Raw genomic sequence first — 21,868 nt, forward strand, 5'->3', positions numbered from 1 at the left:
ATGTTAAAAAGAAACAGGGAAGATGACTGAGAGAAAGCAAGAAATGTAAGAAATAAAGGAGAATGGAGAGTAAAATGGCTTTTTTTCTTTTTTTCTTTTTTTTTTTTTTCCCCCGAAGTGTGGAGGGCAGCATGTTTCAGTCTTGGGCTTAATAGTAATAGTACTAATACATTTTCCTGATGCTTTGACCCAGGACTGGGTTTGGGGCTAGGTTGAATTTCCACCTGCCCAAATTCAAACTCTTCCCATTTCCTAATTGTCATAAATTTGGATATGTGAATATACATGGATTTTTAATGTTATTGCTTTAGTTATCTTTAATTTCTGACACTTTCACACATGCATGTTCATATATGTGTTTATTTAAAAAGCTAGGTGCAACTTCAGCAGAGGTGAGATAATTCTCATCTTCATAATGAGATGCATCTTCGATGAACAAATTGAGAATTAGGGTCTTCCTTTCTTGGGAAACAGTCCCATTTCAGGTAAATGTGGATTTCCCTAGGTCTTGTGTGTTCTCAGTGAATGTCCTGATGTGATGTCAGGATTTTCTCTCTGTTTTTGACAGAGAACTGGTGTCAGTAACACTTTCTTCAGAATTTCATATTTGATGAAATGATTTTTTTTTAATGAAACCTTTGTACAACTTAATTTTGTGCAATTAAGAAAGAAATAGACCAGCTTTTTTACTAGAGAACTTTATATTTAACCCTGTAAATATGTTTACACGGCATATTCATAAAAGGGGCAGATAGGTATCATGGAAATTATCTTGGTGAGATTGGATTTTTTTGAAATTACTGTTTTTTAAATTGTTGGGCTGCGGAGGTTTTCCATTCCCCTGTTGTATAGTAGGTGCCTTGTACACTATGAATTTTATTTATGAACAGTTACAAAAGGACAGTATTAGTAGCATTTTCTGCAGTTAATCATAGGAATCATTTAAGTTGGAAAAGACCATTAAGATCATCAAGTCCAACCATTAACCTGGTACTGCCAAGTCCAGCACTAAATCATGTCCCTAAGCACCATGTTTTTTAAATACCTCCAGGGATGGTGACTCAGTTACTTCCCTGATACACCTGTTCCAGTGCTTGATAACCCTTTTGGTGAAGAAATTTTTCCTGTATCCAATATGAATCTAATACACTAACATTTTAGTGTAGGTTAGATGGCTTGTAAGAAAGTTTCCTGGTCTCAGTAAGAAAAACTTACCTATCTTTCTGGCATCATCTGCTACTGCTCCTTTTAGTTAGTTGTCTGCTGGCAATGTTTCAGTGCCACCTCAAGCTGTCAAGTATGGAATTGGAAAGACACACACTGATGCTCATTTGCTGATTTGCAAGAGCTGTATTCTCATTGGGAGGGATTTTTCTTGCTTCAGCTGTTCAGTTTCAATTAGCTGCTAGTGTAGATGTCAAAAAGTACTACACACATTGTGGGCAGTTATTTCTGACGTTTTCGTTGACGTGCTTCAAAGGCCTTGGGGTCTGTGCAAGTTGTAAGAGAGTATATATCTGCCTGAGATGACACAGAGTTGGGAAAAAGCTATTATCTGGCTGCCTCATGGGCAGAGCTACAGTCTTATAATTGTTGCTAATCTTTTTAATGGCCTGTGACCTTATATACAGGTCATCCATCTGAACAAGGAAGGGCTTGAAGCAGAGACTACCATCTCACCCTGATGTGCTTGGTGCATGCACCTTCCACCACCTATTATGATGAATTCTTACAAAATGTTATGTTACTGCTCTTTTTCTGTAAGTGATTTTATTGAAGGGTGGGATACAATTGCTGCAATTTGCTGCACTGTTTCTTTGTGTGGTCTCTTTAGCTGAAATGTATGTTACCACCACGGAGGGAAAGGTCAGTGGTTTTGTAATACATTAGACCTTAGATTTTTCTTTTTTTTAAGACATAACTCACTTAGCTTCATGCGTACCTGTTCTGGTCTGTGTGATCTGATCTGCCACTGTAGTACATGGGTAAAAGTTGCACCTGCAAGTGGGGTGAGCAGTGAAAATACCTGGCTGCATTCAGCTCCTGCCTTCAAGGCAATTTTCAGAAGCACATTTTCCCAGAGTCAACTTGATTCCTCTCTCTTATGTGAATGGGGCCTCTTTGTTGCAGTATGGAGCAAGGGATGCTGGAAAGAGCCATTGGAGGAGTCAGATCTGCTGTCATGGAGGTGAGGTCTCTTTAACAAAAGCATAAAATAAAATACAGCATATGGGGAAACACAGACATGACCAGCTGAACTCTGGCCAAGTTGCATGTTAGCAAAACACAGCATCTGCTCTGTAATTCTTGCAAAGGACAACACTAATCTCATTGAATCATTATTTCTCATGAGATAATCTTCTCTTTTTGCTTAGCTCAATCAGCGTGGTTAATACTGTTTGCTAGGCAAGATATGTACTGCTAGGATCCACTGAAAGGCCTTGGTGTAGTGACTGGTTACATTCATGGAGAAGATGGTACAGGTTACCTGTGGAGTCATAATATGCATAACGATGCATAAACTCACTCTTCAGGGAATTTGAAAGTAATTTTTAAGTACTGTAGCCCCGAAGAAAATGGAATCAATTGAATGAACTATTGTAAAATGTGATAAGGGGAAGAAAATAATTTGAATATTGAATGTCAATTAAGACTATGTATAAGAGATATAGAAATGTGATAAAAACTAAACTGACAAGATGAATTATGTTTAGCTTTTCAGTGCAAATTCCACCTCACACTTAAAGTTTGTATACTGCAAAAATGGCAACCTGTTTAGTTCTGTGTTTGGTGGTACTTGAATCTCCTTAGGCAGATAAGCAGTATAGCTAATTTTAAGCAGCATAGAAACTTCGATTCAATCCAAACAGTCGTTTGATTTTCTGCCACAAGAGTCCTGTTCAGAGTTGCTGGGGTATCTTTACCTGATACTGCACTGTGCTACTTTAATGTATGCCAAATGCTGATTCCTTTGCTGCTACTGCTAATGTAGCATGTGCCTTCTTTGCATCTAAGAGAAGGAGAAGCTGCACCTGCTAGCAGGAGATGTTATCAACCCCAAATTTCATTATCTTCCTTCCCAGCTCCAGTAATTTCCCTTTATACCTCCTCTTGACTGGAGGAACAGAAAATGTTGCTGGTAAAGTATCATGGTCTCAAGTGGCTATTGCATATTTTCTGAGAAATGGCATTACATGTGTGATTTCCAGTATTCCTAAAAGCAGCTGAGAAGATCTGTGAGAAGAATTCAATAATCAAAACATCAGAAAGTCACTTACAAACACACTGGAAGATGCTTTTATTTGAAAATTGGTCAGTATGACCTCATGTTTTGCCATTGTAATTTCAACGTACTTCTAGCTGACATTATCATTGCATCTAGAGTGAGTGGAGATTAACACAGCATTTCCTCTGAAACCTATGATTATAAGCTTCCAGCTGGAATGCACATTTGCTTTAGTTCCATCAATTCTGTAAGAACAGCCTCATGAAATAATGTGAGGGTAGAAGGAAAAGAAAATAGAACTGAAAATAAGAAATCTTCTCTTCTAAAGTCCGTTGGGTAATGGATATTGCTAAATCCAATTTTCAAACTAGAATTCTGGGGAACTATTTTCAGAATTTGGAATTATGGGGGTTCCAGGTAATTTTCTCTATTTAGAATCTGCAAGTCTGTGCTGAAGATAAGGATGCTGACACCAGAATGTCCAGCACCTTTAAAAACAACCCTGGGTAGGTAGCCTTGTATTCTTAATTTGGATTTTGTTTAGTCAGTTTGCGGACCACACTGAGTAATTTCAGTTAGAGCTTTACCTTTGATCCTTTCCTTAGAAGTGGTCACTGCATTGGTGCTAAGCATTTTTAGAGATATGTACTGGGGAGGGTGGGGTTGCAAAGTAAAATCAGCTATCATGACACGATAGTTTTTATGACAAAATAAGAGACAAAGAGCAATTTGATTTTCCAGGCAATCATGCTTGGCTCCTGAGAGAGAATTGCAAGACGACAGCTAAGACTTCTGAATGCCCTGTATCAGGGCTTCCTAATCTTGTGGGATATCCTGAGAATGGTCAGTTTGCTGCTTTTCTGTGGAAGAAACACAAGTAAAGATGAATCTGGGTGCTGAGTGGGGTGATTGTCCCAAAAATCTTTTATAAAGTAAAAATTTACTATAAAAGATTAGTGGACTCTAAAATACTGTTGCTGCTCGGGGATTTTTCTTGTTTGTTGTTGTAACTCTAATATATTCCACTCAGATTTATATAATGCTGTTAGTCTCATGTTTCGAACCATTTTCCATTTCCTTTGCTTGCTCTGTTACACTAGGTAACACACCGAAGAGGGCTGAAGGTGAAGGAGTACAAGGGTGCGTGTTCATATATGCATGCGCGTGTTTATGTATATGTGTGTGTATGCAGGGAGAAGGAGCAGATACAGTTTTAGAGCTGGAAACTATTTCCAGACAGAGGCATCTCTGCTGACATCAAAGAAGGTTGTAGCTGTGCTAACAACTGAGCCTTGGGAGAAGGCTTATTCTCTGCTAAAGTAAAATTTATACCACAGCAGCTGGACTGAGCTCCTGCTCTGCCTGATCTCTTTGACATTCTGGTGATTCAGTCTTATGAGGAGAAGGTGTCCTAAGGCATATGGCTGTCAGACCATCTCATTTGAAGCTGTTGGAGAACGCCTGTTGAAGAGCATTCGGTGCGCACACTGGCAGCATCAGTGGTGCTGTGAAAGCCTGCCGCTGAGGAGCTGCTTCCGCAAGTAGGTACGGTCTCCATTGCTGAGAGCAATTGTGATCCCTGCACAGGCAGATGACAAACTGGCATGTTTATTATGCACATCTAAAAGATTCTGCATGAATGTGACATGGTATCTTAGCTGCAGTAGGCCATCACAGCTGAAGGGGTCCCTTGAAGGTTGTCTGTCATGCAGTCTAATTGAGAACTTTTGTCTGTTCTTGGCCCACTATGAAAATTTTCTCAAGGAATAAACTCTCATTAAAAAAACTTGCAAAAAGTTTTTTTGCTATGGATAGTGCTAGGGCAGGGTAAAAAGGGAAGGGAGGAGTAATGACAGCCCACACCAAATCATAATGTTTTATATCAGCATGTTCCTAGACCTAATTATAGAGCTCTGAAGTGACTCTAAAGGGGGACTTGTAATCCATGTCTATCCAGAGTAATATATTTCAAATAATAAGCATTAGCTGTTAGGATCAGATTTGTAAAATTCAGAAGCTCACAATATAATATGAAAATGTGTCTACATTTGTTGCCTTGTTCTGCCTGAATGCAAGTGGACTGCTGAGCTTCTAAGTACAGCCTGTACACCTAATAACACTTCTTACAATGACTCATGGAAACTTGAATGCATACATACATGCATCTTTTTTGGCTGTCTCCCAGACTTGCTATGTGAAGCCCAGTGGTCTCTATATTGTTTTTAGTCTTGAAAGGTCAGATGAGAGAGATGCACAGAGCCATCCAACCTCTTGGCATTAAATGTTTACTTGCATCTTCAGCAAGTATGGAGCTGAAGTTCTGTTCTGAAAAAAATAGCTTAAAAGAGACACTTTGGTAGGGTGTGTTGTGAATTTTTTCTATGAATGTCAACTCTGCAGTGGAGTCACTGAGTAATGATGGTTTAATAAGGTGTCTAGGTGTGTTTTAGTGCAGTTTCTGTCTGCAGTGCATATTGTATCCTTCAGAAACATTTTCAGAGGATGTCATTGAAATTCTGTCGTAGATAGCTTTGCAATAATTGGACTGTTAAGAACAAACGAGAGCCCTTGACTGATGAAGAGATGCTGAAACATCTCTTGAGGGATGGTGAGGACATTTATGAGCTGGTGTAACTTTGCAAATGAAAAGGAAATATTTTGTATATCAGTCTAGTATTGTTGTTACTGTATTGTCATTAATTCCAGCCTTTTCCACGTGTTACTTAGCTGGCTGTAATTCTTGCATGCAGCTTGTTGAGGACAATATCCTGCATAACAGTCTCTGCAGAAGTAATGTATTTGGTCTCTTCGCTGTTAGTAAAGAGAAAATTAACCCTCTTTTGAGCTTTTCTGGCCATGCTGTATGCTGAACAAATGAAATGTTCCCTGAATTAAAGCTCTGCAGCAAAGACCCAACTACTTTAAGCTGCTCTGAGGCTTAAATAGTACTAAAAGTAAAGCACGTGAACTGGTAATACTTATTTTTCTCAGGAAAACGCTTTTGAAGGCCAAGTTGAGAAAGTTTCCAAAGGTAGAAATATGAATGCAACAATGAACTTGAGACTGGACTGCAAACAGTTGTATTTCCTTTGTGTTTTAAGGTCATGCTCAGCCATTTGATCTTGCATTATTCCAACTCTGTATATTTTACGTTCAGGATCACAAATTCCAAGGATGAGATCCCTCTCTTTAATGATATGAGGACATTGTGATGTCTGTTAATACTGATATGATGGCAATAATGAGTTGGGAGATTTTTCTGTTAGCTTTTTTGTATAACTTCTAACTGCTATTCTTAGGAAAGCAGGTGAAATATTTAACTTATTGTTGCTTCCATTAGAAAGGAAAAATTTGTGTGTGTGGGGAAGGGGTGGGTTAAGAGTTAGAACAAACGTAATTGAGGTTGGTTGTGAAAATGGGTGTAGTGGTGTCATATACTGTTTGTCCTTGAAGGTGCAGTGCAAAAGGAGTATTTAGTGTACTGCATATTGTGCTTTTCTATAATCATATTAGGTGTGATATTTAATAATAGTTGCTGGGGAAGCTGCAAACAAAGAACTTCAAATATAGTAGATACAATTATCCTGTAATCAAAATTAGCGTGTGTTTTGGATGCATCTTGTGTTAACCAGTAACAATATCTCAGAATTTAAGAAGCTTCCGGGTAGTTTTGTTCTGGAAATCACCATTGACAAAAGCAGGTTTTTTTCCATCTTTAAAAAAATACTTGTTTTTCATTTCTCATGGCTAGACTTCATCCAGTATTTTGAAAACTATTTTAGGTGTTTGTAGGAGAAGTGTGCTATAATAATTCATCCTCTTGCCTCTGTCAGTTGTTAAATGTGCAAATCAGAACTCTGATGTGACTATGCTTCTCAAAGGATTTGTTTATGCCTTAGGGTTTATATACATGTGGGCTTTGTCGCATGTTTGTAAGGGACAAATATTTCCTGCATCCATACTCACAAAGAGCTTTTTTGCATATAGTCATTTGTGACAGCTCCCGAGAGTAGGTGGAAGAAAATATACCTCTTCAGCCTCATTATATTCTGAGTTTCTGTTTTGATGTATTTTTAATCTTGCTATTGGTTGATGCAGATTAGGGGTTTTGATGCACTGTATGTCTTCAAAGATATTTCACAGGTTGACTCAGAAGTTGACCAGCTGTTTACATTAAGTTGCTGCTGGTGCACAGGAATCGGTTCAGGCAAGTTAAACTGAGTTAAAATGAGGTGTACTGATCAATATAGACAAAGTAAGCAACTAAACATAGAATCATGGAATCATGGAAACATTAGGGCTGGAAAGGACCTTAAGATCATCTAGTTCCAACCCGCCCTGCCGTGGGCAGGGACACCTCCCACTAAACCCTGTCACCCAAGGCTCTGTCCAAAATGGCCTTGAACACCGCCAGGGATGGAGCATTCACAACTTCCTTAGACAACCTATTCAGTGAATCACTACTCTGACACTAAAGAACTTCCTCCTTATATACAACCTAAACTTCCCGTTTAAGTTTTAACCCGTTACCCCTTGTCCTATCACTACAGTCCCTAATGAAGAGTCCCACCCCAGCATCCCTATAGGCCCCCTTCAGATACTGGAAGGCTGCTATGAGATCTCCACGTGGCCTTCTCTTTTGCAGGGTGAACATCCCCAGCTTTCTCAGCCTGTCTTCATACGGGAGGTGCTTCAGTCCCTGATCATCCTCGTGGCCCTCCTCTGTACTTGTTCCAACAGTTCCATGTTCCTCTTGTGTTGAGGATACCAGAACTGCACACAGTACTCCAAGTGAGGTCTCGAGAGCAGAGTAGAGGGGCAGGATCACCTCCTTCGACCTGCTGGTCGAGCTCCTTTTGATGCAGCCCAGGATATGGTTGGCTTTCCGGGCTGTGAGCACACACTGCAGCCAGCTCATGTTCATTTTCTCATCGACCAACACCCCCAAGTCCTTCTCCGCAGGGCTGCTCTGAATCTCTTCTCTGCCCAACCTGTAGCTGTGCCTGGGATTGCTCTGACCCAGGTGTAGGACCTTGCACTTGGCATGGTTAAACTTCATGAGGTTGGCATCAGCCCACTCACAAGCATGTCAAGGTCCCTCTGGATGGCATTCCTTCCCTCCAGGGTATCAACCGAACCACACAGCTTGGTGTCATCGGCAAACTTGCTGAGGGCGCACTCAATCCCACTGTCCATGTCAGCGACAAAGATGTTGAACAAGACCGGTCCCAACACCGATCCCTCAGGGACACCACTCGTTACTGGTGGACATTGAGCCATTGACCACAACTCTTTGTGTGCAGCCATCCAGACAGTTCTTTATCCACTGAGTGGTCCATCCATCAAATTGATGTCTCTCCAATTTAGAGACAAGGATGTCGTGTGGGACAGTGTCAAATGCTTTGCACAATTCCAGGCAGATGACATCAACTGCTCTACCCCTGTCCATCAGCTCTGTAGTCCCATCATAGAAGGCCACCAGATTGGTCAGGCAGGATTTCCCCTTAGTGAAGCCATGCTGGCTGTCACCAAGCACCTTGTTGTTTTTCATGTGCCTTAGCATGCCTTCCAGGAGGTTCTGCTCCAAGATTTTGCCAGGCACAGGGGTGAGACTGACTGGTCTGTAATTCCCTGGCTCATCCATTTTCCCCTTCTTGAAAATGGGGGTTGTTTTCCTTTTTCCAGTTGTCGGGAACTTCACCTGACTGCCATGATTTTTCAAATATGATGGACAGTGGCTTAGCAAATTCATTCGCCAGCTCCTTCAGGACCCGCGGATGGATTTCACCATCTTAAGATGGTCTCGAACCGGATCCTCTCCTACAGTGGGCCTAAGGTCTTCATTCTCACAGTCCTTGTATCGGCCTTCCAAGACTTGGGTGGTGTGGTCAGAGCCTTTGGCAGTGAAGACTGAGGCAAAGAAGTCATTGAGAACCTCAGCCTTCTCCAAGCCCAGGGTACCCAGTTCTTCTGATAGCTTCCAGAGGTGGCCCATGTTGTCCCTAGTCTGTCTTTGTTTTGCAATGTACCTGTAGAATCCCTTCCTGTTATCCTTCACATCCCTTGCCAAATTTGATTCTAACTGGGCCTTAGCTTTCCTGACCTGGTCCCTAGCTTCCGAGACAGCATCCCTGTATTCTTCCCAGGCCACCTGTCCTTGCTTCCACCTTTTGCAAGCCTCTTTTTTCCCTCTTGAGTTTCTTCAGCAGCTCATTATCCATCCAAGGAGATCTCCTGGCCTTCCTGCTGCACTTCCTTGTAGGTGGGACATAACACTCCTGAGCTTATAGCAGGTGGTCCTTGAATATCAACCAACAGTCTTGGGCTGCCCTGCCCTCTAGGGCTGTATCTCATGGCACCTTACTAAGTAGGTTCCCGAAGAGGCCAAAGTCTGCTCTCTAATTGGAAAATACGGTCTTATAAAATAAAATTGTGCCTTAAAGTGAAACTCAGGATTTAGTAGCTTAAGTAGTCTTGTTTGCCAAATATAGAAGCTTGAAAAAAGAGTTATAAACTTGTTGCTGTAGCATCTGGTGTAGCTCTTAAGCCAAAAAACTGCTGAAAAAATATAGTAAAAACTGGAAATTAAATGGAGGGCGACATCTGGGGTTTTACTTGTTTGGTGGTAGTCAGCTTCAGAGTAGCTAACAGGGCGATACTTAATGTTGAGGATTTTCTGGCAGCAAAATTGTAATTGCATCCTGCAAAGGAAGAAACTTTTGTTTGTATACAGTTTTGCTAGTTTTTAAGGAAATTTTTTTTTTATTAAAATGTTATTTTGTTATTTTTACAGTTAAACAGTAGCCTTAGTGTCAGTCTTATTCATTCATTTAATAAGTATGATTGTACTGATGAATTACCACATCCAGGACTTTCCAATTAAAGGCTGTAGAGTTTGTTGTGCAGTTTTGACCTGCAGTGATGGATTACACAGCAAAGGAACAGACCTGCAGCTGCATTCACTTTCCTTTTAGGGGTGATTGAAGGAAAGTAAGCAGTGTACCATCTTGAACTAAATCTATACAATCCAGAAGAAATGGAAGCAAGAAATAATTGAGCTAAAACATTGACAGATTTCTGTAGTTTACATAGCTTTTACCTTGGTGGTTAAGGTAGGTACCATAGATAACTGTTTTGTTGCAGATGGTGCATATTTAGTTGTCTTTTGAGTTACGTACTTCACAGTAGCAGTTCTGTGCAAGGGTTCATTCTGTTTCCTATGCTTCCTTTTTAACTGACAATGAATCAGAAATTGCCTGCTACTATGTATGATATAAATGATATACCTGTAATTTATTAATTTATTATATGTTTGGATTAACTACTCACCGCTTCATCAGTATTCCCTGTTTACTTATGCTTTTCTGTAGGTGTTATTACGTAGCACCTAAAATGTGAAATGTGCTAGAATTAGTGCATACCATGCTCTCAGTGTGATCGCTGGGATGGGGAGGTCTGCCTTCCTTGTGTGTTTTAAGCAACATCTGTAGTAAACTTTTTGCATACAGGTTCCTGAAAATCTGTGAACAATTTACTTCAGACTCTTCCTTGGATAATATTTTGGACTAATGTTGCCCTTTGCAGTCTGTGTTCTCATTTAAATGCATGTTTTCTTGTCAAGGCCACAGAAATTGGAAAACTGCAATGAGCAAAGAGGAAAGGTGGTGCAGCTACAGCAGAGGCCTGAAAAGCTCAGGTTTCATCTGCCTTTGCTGATGATTTCCTGTGTTTCCACAAATCTTGTAGCCTTTTTCTTCCTTTTTTAAAAAAAAAAAAAAATCTAAACCAACACCATAAAACAGAACAGTAAGAAGTCATCTGGTTGCAAGGAATCATCAAAAAGCTTCTTTGTCCCTTATGCTCTTGTTTCTTACTTGTTTGTATCACAAAATGATGTATTTCCAGCTGTATTCAGAATACATCAAAGTAGCAGTTCTGGGTTTTTGATATTTTGAGAAATTTTTATTTTTCAAAGTGAAGCTTTCAGCTGCTGCCAGGTGAAAGGTTCCTTGCATGCCATTTCTGTGGTTCTTCATCTGGCTGCACATCCTGATTATTATTATTATCTCATGCTTTGCATTGACTCCCACTGGAGTAATTTTGAAAGTGTGTGCTTTTGCAAAACACAGTAATCCTACTTTTGAAAGTACTCTTTAAATTCCATGCTAGTATTCTTAAAAAAAATGCTGTTTGCATGGAGTGAAGGATGCTAAATATTTTAAAAATCTGTAGAACATTCTCATGAGTTTTGATATACTGATGTCATAATGATATTTCTGAACTTACCCTCATTAGGCACCAATAGTTGTTTGCTGTAAGTTTATTTGTGGTAAATTTTAGGAATGCAATCAGTTTGCCTTCTTATATCAATATTTAAACGTGTTTTCTTTGTGCTAAGGTCCTGTGTTACAGTATGTAGACTATTTAGTTATAATGAGCTCCCTTTTATTTTAAAAGAACCTGCAAAATGGGAAGCAGTTGTGAAATTTGCATTTATGTGAAAAAAAGGTGTTTATCTCTGTTAGTTGAATGGCATCACTGTAGTACAGGGTTGCAGGGGTTAACTTCTTGTGCTTACACACGAGAAGTTAACTTGGTATTGCAAGTGGGAAGTTGAATGAGTGGTGGGAGGTTTTTATCCCTTATCCCCAAGAGTTTGGCAGAGCTTGTATGAGAGCAATGTCTCTCATCATCCTCTTAAAGAACAGTGGGCTTCTGTTGTATTTCTGCTAAATGCTAACTCTGTGGTGTTTTTAACAGGGAGTAGATTCCTTGTTCATGCATGTTTCTGTAGAAAAATAATATGCAGATGAATAAAAGTCATAGGCTGAGGCTACATCACATATCTGCTAGCCAGGCTGGTGGGGGAATGGGCAGGATTGTCAGAGGGGGATACAAACTGGCATTTCTGCAAAATGTTGGGACTTGTTTTAAACAGTCTGAACAGCCTCAGGGCAGTGAGCTGGTAGGGTCCAAAACTGGTATGGAGAATGATGTGTTTGAGGAAGTGAGCAGCAAATATAAACTTACACTGACGAGCAGCAGCTACTTGTCTGTGTTGGCACCCTGTTGGGAACGTTTGTGTAGTTCATTAGGAACGAGTTTGTAGTTGAGAAAGAGGAAAAGGAAGGATTTATGACTAAAGAGAGGATCTCTGCTAATTCACAAACATTAAATTTAGGACAGTGCCTCAGGGGGTAGAAAACCTCAAGCCCCAAATGCTGTGTCTGTAGTTTTCAAAACCAGAAAGTCTCAAATCCTCAGGGTGTAAATGCACAGGGGTGAATTGCAGGCACAATACTGAGCTTAACTTCACCAGGGTGAATTGCAGACACAATACTGAGCTTAATTTCACCAGGGGCAGTCACGGCTTCTCAAACTCATTTTCTCTAACGATCTTTATGTCAGTTTCCCAGGCTAGCCTCAGTGTTGGTTTCTTGGCTGAAATAGGAGTCATGGTGCTAATTTTCATCATGACAATGCCACAAGAGAGGTGAATCTATCTGTATTTATTGGAAATGTGTTTATCTGGCAATAATGGTGCTTCTATTATGCTCTAAAATGAAGGATTGCAGAACTTTTTTGCATATATTTTTTCAATATTGCAATATATGGCAAATTTGCTAATGAAGTGGAGACCTTGGTTAGCCTACCTTCTGCAGTTCTGATGCATACAGATCCTGCAAAGGGATGCTGTAGTACAGATAGCTTTTTCCTAGGAAATTTATGGTTTTCAGTCTGCAGAAACTGAAGGCAAATGCTGAACTCTTCATTTCTGAGGAATCTACTTTTATATTTAAGAGTTGAATTTTTGATGGTGTGTATAAGGACTGTTTCATTTGCCCTTCCCACATTCAGTTTTTTAGTACTTGTCCATTCATTTTATGCCTCCATGTATTAAACAATAACTTTTTTTTTTTAAAAAAGCAAAGCTGTTTTCCGTGATGTTTTGTTTCTAGTTACGTTTTTACTAGAGACATATTCCATCAGCAGCAATGACTTAATGACTTCACCTCCTTACTTGTAGATCTGTGAGCTGTAGGGGACAGCGGTGAGAATCTATTGCCTGACTTTTAAGTAGGAAGATGACAAACCTTTTTTTTTTTTTTCCAAAAATACTAAACAATCTGTCTGGACAAAAAAAGAAAAGCTTAGTGTCATAAATATGCTATTAGAGAGGTGGAGAGCATCTGGGGAGGGAGGAATACTCCCACCCAGACAGCATTTGAGTTTTGCTGATGAACCAGAAGGGTATTTAATTCAGTATTCTCCTCCCCTCCTTGTTCATCTTACTTCCTTAAGAGAGCAGGCACTGGGAACTGTTTCCCCTTTCAATTTTCTGTCACCCTGGGCTTTCACTCCATTCCCATGGTGACTGTAATTTTTTGAGAACTGGCCCAATAAACCATAGTGGTATTTTAGTCATATTCTGTACTGTAGCATTGCCAGTAGTACCGTGCTTATCACAGGGCTAAAAATCCCGATGTTGAGACAAACTGACTGGAGAAGAAAAATGTGTGTACCCAAGACAGTTTTTTTATGGCTAGGTTAAACAAAAAAGTCAACTTGATAATATATAGCTCTCCCCTCTTCTTGTAGGTAGTATTTTCTTACATGCCCATAATGTTGCACAAGTCTGAGTTTCTAGACGCCTGTAGCTTCTTTCTAGACAGTAAAAGAAACTTACTTCAGATGAAGTAATGAAGATTTAAACTATGACTAAATGGTCTTGTAGACCATTTAGATGTTTAATAGTCTGAATATTTTAAATTGCTGGCTATTTGTGAGCCTAGTTTTTGTATATGATTTTCAGAAGACAATATTTTACTTTACAAAAAGATGGAAAAATTAATTGAGGCTATCAGCTAATGTGTAAACTTGTTATAGCCCTTGTGGCTTAACCAGAACCAAAAGGAAGAGACTGGTAAGGAGCTTAGGGTATATGATAGAATCATATAATCACAGAATATCAGGTTGGAAGGGACCAGAATCATCTGGTCCAACCTTTCTTGGAAAAGCATGACCTAGACTAGATGTCTAGATGTCCCAGCACCCTGCCCAGCCAAATCTTAGAAGTGTCTAATGTTGGGGAATCCACCATTTCAGGGGGTGATTATTTCAATGGCTGATTTTTCTCATTGTGAAAAATTTGCCTATTGCATCCAGTGTCATTGCAGCACCACAAGTGAGTCAAAACTAACTAGTGTATGAACGTGTGTGTGTTTGCATCTGTGCAAGTAATGGTTTATGAGCACTAAGGGGTGTGTCTTGCTCTCAGATAGAGGTAGATTTGTTAGCTCTTCAGGAAGAAGCCTGGATTTTTGTAAGAGGAGTCCCCAGTGGCTGTGATCCATGCTGTGCCTGCTACTCTGAATGGCTGTGGCTTAAAGCTAAGAGGAGGTTTAGGTAAATATAAAACCAAAATGTAGAGAACAGTAGGAGGTGTGATTACACATGGTCAGCACTTTTAGTGCTAATAATCAGGTTTTTGGCTCTAATCTTGCTGAAATAATTTCCGACTGACTTCAAATGTGTTTGGAGTGAATCATGCTAAACCTCCCATATGCTTCTAGTGTATTATGTGGAAAAGGTCAGATTTTTGAGTTGAAACTGATGATCATTGAAGACCATTGCATGTGGGATTCCGAAGAAGATGCTTCAGACAGGATATTTATGTTTTGTAGAGCCCTCCTGTTTGCTTCATCATTTAATGACGGAGGTAACTTTGGAAATTCAGGATCTAGTGGTGCACTGGATTGAATGCAAGGTTTAATTTAACCCTTCTCTGGATGGGGGGTGGAAAAAAGAATAAGTGTTTAATCAGGAAGGAAGTATTTTTTGCTGCTCTAAAGAAAATTGCTCCTTTCACTGAGAGAGAAAATTGCCCTTTCTTTGAGAAGCACTGAAAAGGTTGACCAGTATGGTGACTGAATGATTTAAGGAAATGGTCACAATGAACTTTTCTAGTACTGCCAGTACTGCATTTTGTTTTTTTATGTCCACTTTTAGTATGTATTCAATATGAGGTTTTTAAAATTTGAAAAGGAACTGTAATTTATTTGCTTGTATAACTTAGCGTCATATTCTTTAAATGTTATTTGCAAAATTGTTAGCTTCCGCTCAGTACCAGTGTGAGCTGTAAAAATGGCTAGAACTGTCAGTACATATGAAAGGAAAATAATTTCTGATCTGCTCTTGTAAATATGTATTATAATTAGTTTTCCCTGTGTTTTGGTAAGTGTAAGTGCTGTCAAGTAGTGTCCAGTGCGTGTTCAGTAATAACAGAGCATGAAAATAGGGGAAGGGGCCATGCTGGCAGCAGTGCTGTCCATTACAAGTTTTACCTAAAACAGAATAGAAGAAAATCTTACTGTTCCAGTTAAGTGAACACGGGAAGAATGTGCTTAATGTTAGTAGCATGCTCAATTTGCATGCCTGTCCATAATTCCATAATGGTCACTTCTGCTGTAAAAAGAGTTTTTTTAAAGTACATTATGATCGTAGTAAAATTCTAGTATCCACTGCATACTTGTGTGTTTTTTTATTCGATTGGTGATCGGTTTAATTTTAATTTTTTTGGGCACCTATTTAATGTCATGATCCATTCTGTGATGGGTTTTTTGGGTTTCTCCCTTTATTTTTTTTTTTTTGGTTGCTTGTTTTTTAAAGGCATTTACAAGTGCCAAGTCTCCTGTGAAAGAAATAGCGATCTACCCTTGAAATCAGAATGAGGTCTGTAGTTGCCATGAGCTGTGGAGTGTGTGTTGTTCCATGCTAGCTTTTTGTGCAATGACATAGAGAAGAACTGAGGGGGAAATGGTGGCGAGTGGACCACTGAACTGCATGAAGCCATACAGCAGTTCTCATTAGAGGCAGTGCGTGGAAGTGTGGCTGCACTAATGGCCAGAATGTTACTTTGAACTGGGAAAGCATTTCATTTTCTGCATAAATCATACATGCAGACCCCATTTGTTTCATCTTCATGTAGCAGAGGGAAAAAACCCACTCTAAATACTGGATTTTCTGTTAGATTATTCTAAATGATGGATATTCTGTTTTTGTTTTTTTATTGTAATGACTTTATTTTTTGGCTTTAAGCATTGATTGTTCATTAAATACTTGGTGATATATTAGTTAAATTTATTAAAATGTTAGCTACAGAGATCTTTTTTCCCTTTTAGATTTTTTTTTTTTGAGTAAAGAAAATCAATATAAAGTTTCTGTAGTTGAGTTTTTTAGAATGTGTCATTTCTCATTTGAAATGTCTTTGGTAGCTTTATGTATGTTAAAACATAAAGGGGAAAGACTGGCATTTCCTGAAAGGAAAGATCAAAGAGCATAAGGATTGTCCAAAGTAAGTGATCAGTCGTATTACCCAGTTTCTTAGGGAATTTCAATGTAAATTTCAAGCCCTGCTATTTTAAAAATATTTAAGATTTATGCAACTTATTGGTCAGCTTATTTTTGAACTAATGAAGCAGAACTAATTAGTTAGCTTTTTCATCTCTAGAAAACTTTAAAATTAAACTTAATCATAATTAATGAAATGAATACACAAATGTCTTTGGTTTACATGAAAGAGAGTGAAGAACTGAGGCTACAGCATTCTGTTTTATTACGTAATTTACTCAATCATATGCCTTGAAGATGTTATTCTTCTTGTTCTGCTGGTTCAAGTTTATCCCTTCACTGAACAATTACGCTCTGATGTAATTTCCCATGACTTCACCAGTTGATACTGGGAACAAACCTATTTTTTCTGGTTTCCCTTTGGGAATAAAATAAACTTTTCAAAGGCTCCTGATGCAAGTAGGTTAAAGGGGTCTAGCAATCTTGAGTAAGTAGCTGCCTCATCCTTGGTAGTTCCCCCCCATGAATATGCTGGGAGTGTTGCACCTGCACACTTGTGCATTGTAACACTCTTCTTAGCTGCCAGCTAGCTCTTGGTAAAAAGCTCTGTCTCTTTCAAGTGGATGCCTCTGGGATATAGCTAAGTCTTCTGACTACTAACAGTTTTTCCAGTTTTCCCTGCCCTGCATGGATGACATGCAAGTGAACAGGGTAATCTAGGCCCAGATCTTCCCCTCTGCCAATCTGTGGCTGGCCCTCCTTCTGCTTTTTTCCTGCAAACAATTTATGTATGCTTGTGATATTACTATGAAATGTGCATGTATGTCATACCTTCAGAAGTCTGCATGATTTGCGGTGCAGCATCTCACAATGTTAAGTCCTTGAAACCAGAAAAAGAAATAAGTAAAGGGTAAAGACGATAGTTAAGCACGTTAATGCAAAGGGAAGTACAAGTGTGATCCTGGATTGCTGGGTTACATATACCTTGAATTTTATTGAGACCAAGGCAAGCAAACTTATGCACTGAACTCTTCATTTCATTTTAGGAGTTGTGTACAAGTTTGAGCTCCATAGATTAGCATGAAGACATCCTTTTGTGATGTTCAAGTAACAGCTTGCATTGTAGTCTGAGATGCTAGCCTGAGACTGCAAGATGCTATGTGGTTCCTGCTTCTCTTTCTTTTGGTGTCTTCCCAGCTGTTAACTTACTCAGCTTCCACCAAATGTGAAGTTATGGGGCATTTAACCCTTGCAGCATTAATTCTGACTTTTTGAAAACAAAACCAGTAAGATTTGCAGAGTGGATCCAGGATGTGTAATAAATAACTTAGTCTTTCGCAGGAGGAATCCCCTAAAATCAGTCATGGAGCTACTGTTTTAAAAATGCAGTTGGCAAGCATATTAAACTATATTATGTACTCAGAATAAATTTTTCAAAATACTTTTCACCTGTGTGTTTTTGCAAGCAATGAAAAATTTGTCATAGTAGCCTGAAAGTTTGTGTTGCTAGCCCAGAAGCTGGCATTGCTGAGGTGGTAGTGGTGTGTTGTTTTATACAGATTCTGCTGCTGCTCTCAGTGTTATGTGCCTTAGGCATCAACACCCTTAAGTGGGTTAGTACTGAATGTATGAAGGTTATCATTGCTTTCTATCTCACTGGTAAAACTGGTGTAGACCCAGCCTAAATAAACTCTGTGAAGGCAAAGTTGAATCTTGTGCTCTATGCGTCCCGTAGTGCTCTTGTAATGCTTCCCTTCTCTGATATCTGGGATGGTTCTGCTTCCCTGTATATGTGTCCTGTCAGCAGAATCATCTGCCTGTCTTCGGATGTAACCCAGATGACTGGTTGGGGAATACAAATGTTATCCATGTTTCCTTTATGTGAACCTTAGGGTATGTTGGACTGAAACTAATGATCAGAATAGAACTTTGAATTTTCTGTGATGTTCCCTGAAAAGTTAGTATAGGCAAGAAAGTTTGTGGTTTTCCTTTTTGTTTTTTTTTTTTGTGGTGCATTTGGTGGGGGTGGTGTTAAGGTTTTTCTTAGCTTAGGATGCATGAAGGAAAGAACTACTGTACTTCCATAGTTACGTTTCTGAGGGGAGACATGCTCTGTTTTTCAGTGCTGCTTTTCTTGGTTGTTTGATTACCTTAATGAGAATTTGCTTTTGAAAATTAAAAAGCCCAACAAGCCAACCCATAACTTTATTACTTAGATGTTTTCCATGAATGTACTGGACAACCATGAGATATGCTTATAAGTAGGTGAATTTCCTGGTCCATCCTTAATGCAGCAGCTTTCCAGAGGAGATGGAAACACCTATGATTTTTTTTTTTTTTTGGCATCACCAGGAGACAATTGTAGTGTCATTTATTAAGATGGAAAGTTAAGAATTTTCCTTCTTCAGAGGGGCTCCTCTGGAGCAATTCGTTGCCCCAGACTAGCCTGAATGAGACTGTCAAGACTGAAATACTGGTGTTAAGTGGATGGAATGGGTGGATGATCAGATTGTCAAGCTGCATAATACAGCTAAGACCCAGATGTTTTTGTTGCTGTATTTTAGGGTGTGCAGTGCTTAGGAGACCATAACAGGAAAGGGTTTGGAAGTATATTGTTCCCCTATGCCAAAATAGGCATCAAACACATGAGGAAGTGTAATACAGCCTTTTTGGCACATGAAGAGAGAAATTGATAGGAAAGCAAGCAGTAAGACAGAAAACTGTCAAAACATAATTAATTAAACCTAGGCAATTTGTCACTAAACTTTTTTATTACCAAGCACTAAAATTTATGAAATGGAAAAGATTATCAGATGTTTATTGTAGATTATCAGAATAAAGGCTATTTATACACTTGGGATAGTATTCAGACAGGAGATATTTTTATGGTTTGTCTTGCTGCTGCAGTTGGAAACAATGTTGAGTGATATTCACAGCAAAACAGTTTTTTAGGAATTTGTATTTTATTGTTTGAACCCATTAAGCTCTTTCAATATAATGTGTCATACTCATTTCTAGATCAGATAAAATGCTGTAATAAATGTATTCTTTTTTTTTTTTTATTTGAAATTTGAAATCTATGATGCAAATGACCTTTAGATGTTGCTTTTTCACAGTATAGGCAGAAGAGTATTGTATTAGGAAAGCTGAAACTTTGTTCTTGACATAGATTAATATATCTGTGTTCAGGAGAAAAGATGAGTTGAATCTAATTTATGTAGTCCTGTCAGGATGTTGTTGAAGGCTAATTGTTTATTGATACTTTTTTGGTTGCACTAGTTCATTTGCTGTGTGTCATAGAGTGTTTTTGTTATTCTTGTCCAATATGGCCTATAGTATATGAAAATCACCCCCCAGATTTCAAGATTGGCTTATACGATTTTGGGTGTGCGAGTGCACAGTTTCATCCCAGGGCAAGCTGCTTGCCTGCTTTATATTTCACTCATCTGTCATGAACTTACTGGAAATGTTTTTTTTCCAGTGTCAATACAAAAAGGATATCCATACCCCTTATTATTTCCTTAGTGTTAGCTCTGCATCAGCTACTGGAGGGCAGGGCAGTAGGCACGAGTGCAGGAAAATTGCTGTGCTTTGCAACTGTGTGTATTACTCTTTGAGGTCTGTGGCATCTGAGAGTCAGTGCACAGGTGTTTTTGGGGATGGGGATAGTGCTTGACATGCATGGGGGCAAGATCTGAACTTGAACAAGGGGCTTTACATCTTTACAGGTGGTAAAATACTGGCACAGGTTGCCCAAAGAGGTGGTAGATGACCATTCCTGGGGACATTCAAGGCCGGGCTGGATGTGGTTCTGGGCAACCTGATCTGGTTAAAGATATCCCTACTCATTGCCAGGGGGTTGGACTAGGTGACCTTCCAAGGTCCCTTCCAACCCAAACTATTCTATGATTCTCTATTTTAAAACTTGGGAAAAGCAGTGCTTAAAACTTTGGAATGTGTTCTGGTTTGTGAAAAAGTGGATATTATTAAATATGACATACTTATTTATGAGCATATATAGTTTTGAAAATGACAGGTTTTGAATACTGTCAAATAGATTATGGTCCTTCAGTAAATCATTTTGATCAAAGGAGATTATTCCAGATAGATATCTCTTCTTCTTTTAGTATTTTTATTTTAGTAACCATGTTTTTAGGGGATTATGGTGCTCTATGGTGCTATGCCGACAGTCTAACTGAAGCATGTTTTTTTTCCAAGTTTTTTTTATATAGCTTGTAATGCAGTAGAACAAACCAGCAATAGAATCTGTAGATTTTCAATCTCTTCTTCAGCCTCTTCTTTTTTTTTTGAAGCTTTAAATCAAGATTGACTGCCTTGGCTGAAAACATGCCTTAGAAGAAATGGAATTACTGAGTTTCAGAAAGGATAATGCTTGCTAGTATGAGACATAAATTGGATGAATTGTATATTTGAAATTATACAGCCAGACAAATGATCTAATGGCTTTCTCTAATTTTAGAATCCTTTAGTAATTTTTCTTGACATCTTTCCTACAGATTTTTGTATGAAGTATGTATGTTTGTGTATAGACACACACAAAAGCATGGTGTGTGTATGTGTAAGATATATCAAAGATGAATTATACGATAGAAAAGTAAGTGCCTTTAATGAGCTGAATACACAATGATGGCCACCAGCATTTTTGATCTATTGGCCACTGCTGTTATAGGATCTTACATTAATATTTCAGGACTAATATCTGCTGCTCTCTAAGATGGCTATGTATGAATATGTATTGCAGTGATTCTCTGGGATTATTGTTTAAATAGGTACTCATATGTAGAAAAAAATACTGGCATTTAATTACTGAAACACCTTTCAAAATCACTGTGAAGCTTTTTCCTTCAGTAGTTCATTGCCTTCTGACAGTTATGCATTGCTAACCACTTGTGCCTGCTTTTGTGCTTTGCCTGTAACTCAGTATATGTTACAGTCAGATGCTTAGAGCTTGCAAGTTGATGCTCATTTATGTTGATTTGGGTTACTGTTTTCTGTTGAGAGAAGGTGGCAAAGACAGCTTCTGAGCATATTGGCTGTTGGGTGGCTCCGTGTGCACTTCTCACCCATATGGCCTGAGGCTTGCTGCCTTCTATTGAGTAGCAAAGATGAGGATGGTCAGGACTGGGAAGGGTTGAAGACCAGGTGATGGGACAGGGCAGCACAGGAGTGTGGTGCAACTCCTGCAGTAAGGTTTAAATGCCTTGGAAAAGGGGGGATCTTCTTATCTAGAAGAATACATCCTGGTTTACTGGCTCTCATGTATCTTTGATA

The 21,868-nt window shown here is 39.0% G+C and overlaps 1 protein-coding gene across 3 annotated transcripts in view; it reads left to right on the plus strand.

The window, feature by feature from the left end:
- The window catches only part of FRMD3 (FERM domain containing 3), a 132,506-nt gene that overhangs the window by 25,932 nt on the left and 84,706 nt on the right, over positions 1-21,868 (plus strand). The window contains exon 1 of one of the 3 annotated variants that reach the window (XM_057396502.1): positions 4,747-4,767. The exons of 1 other annotated variant lie outside the window; for it this stretch is intronic. The gene's annotated coding sequence lies outside the window, so the exon portion shown is untranslated. Of the gene's footprint in view, positions 1-4,746; positions 4,768-21,868 lie in introns of those variants that run through there. One more of the 3 variants, XM_057396499.1, reaches the window with a different exon arrangement.

Source organism: Pezoporus wallicus, unplaced genomic scaffold (assembly GCF_028554395.1).
Source record: "Pezoporus wallicus isolate ANWC-B61680 ecotype Strahan unplaced genomic scaffold, APGP_CSIRO_Pwel_v1 contig_2776, whole genome shotgun sequence".
NCBI classification, from domain to species: Eukaryota; Metazoa; Chordata; class Aves; order Psittaciformes; family Psittacidae; genus Pezoporus; species Pezoporus wallicus.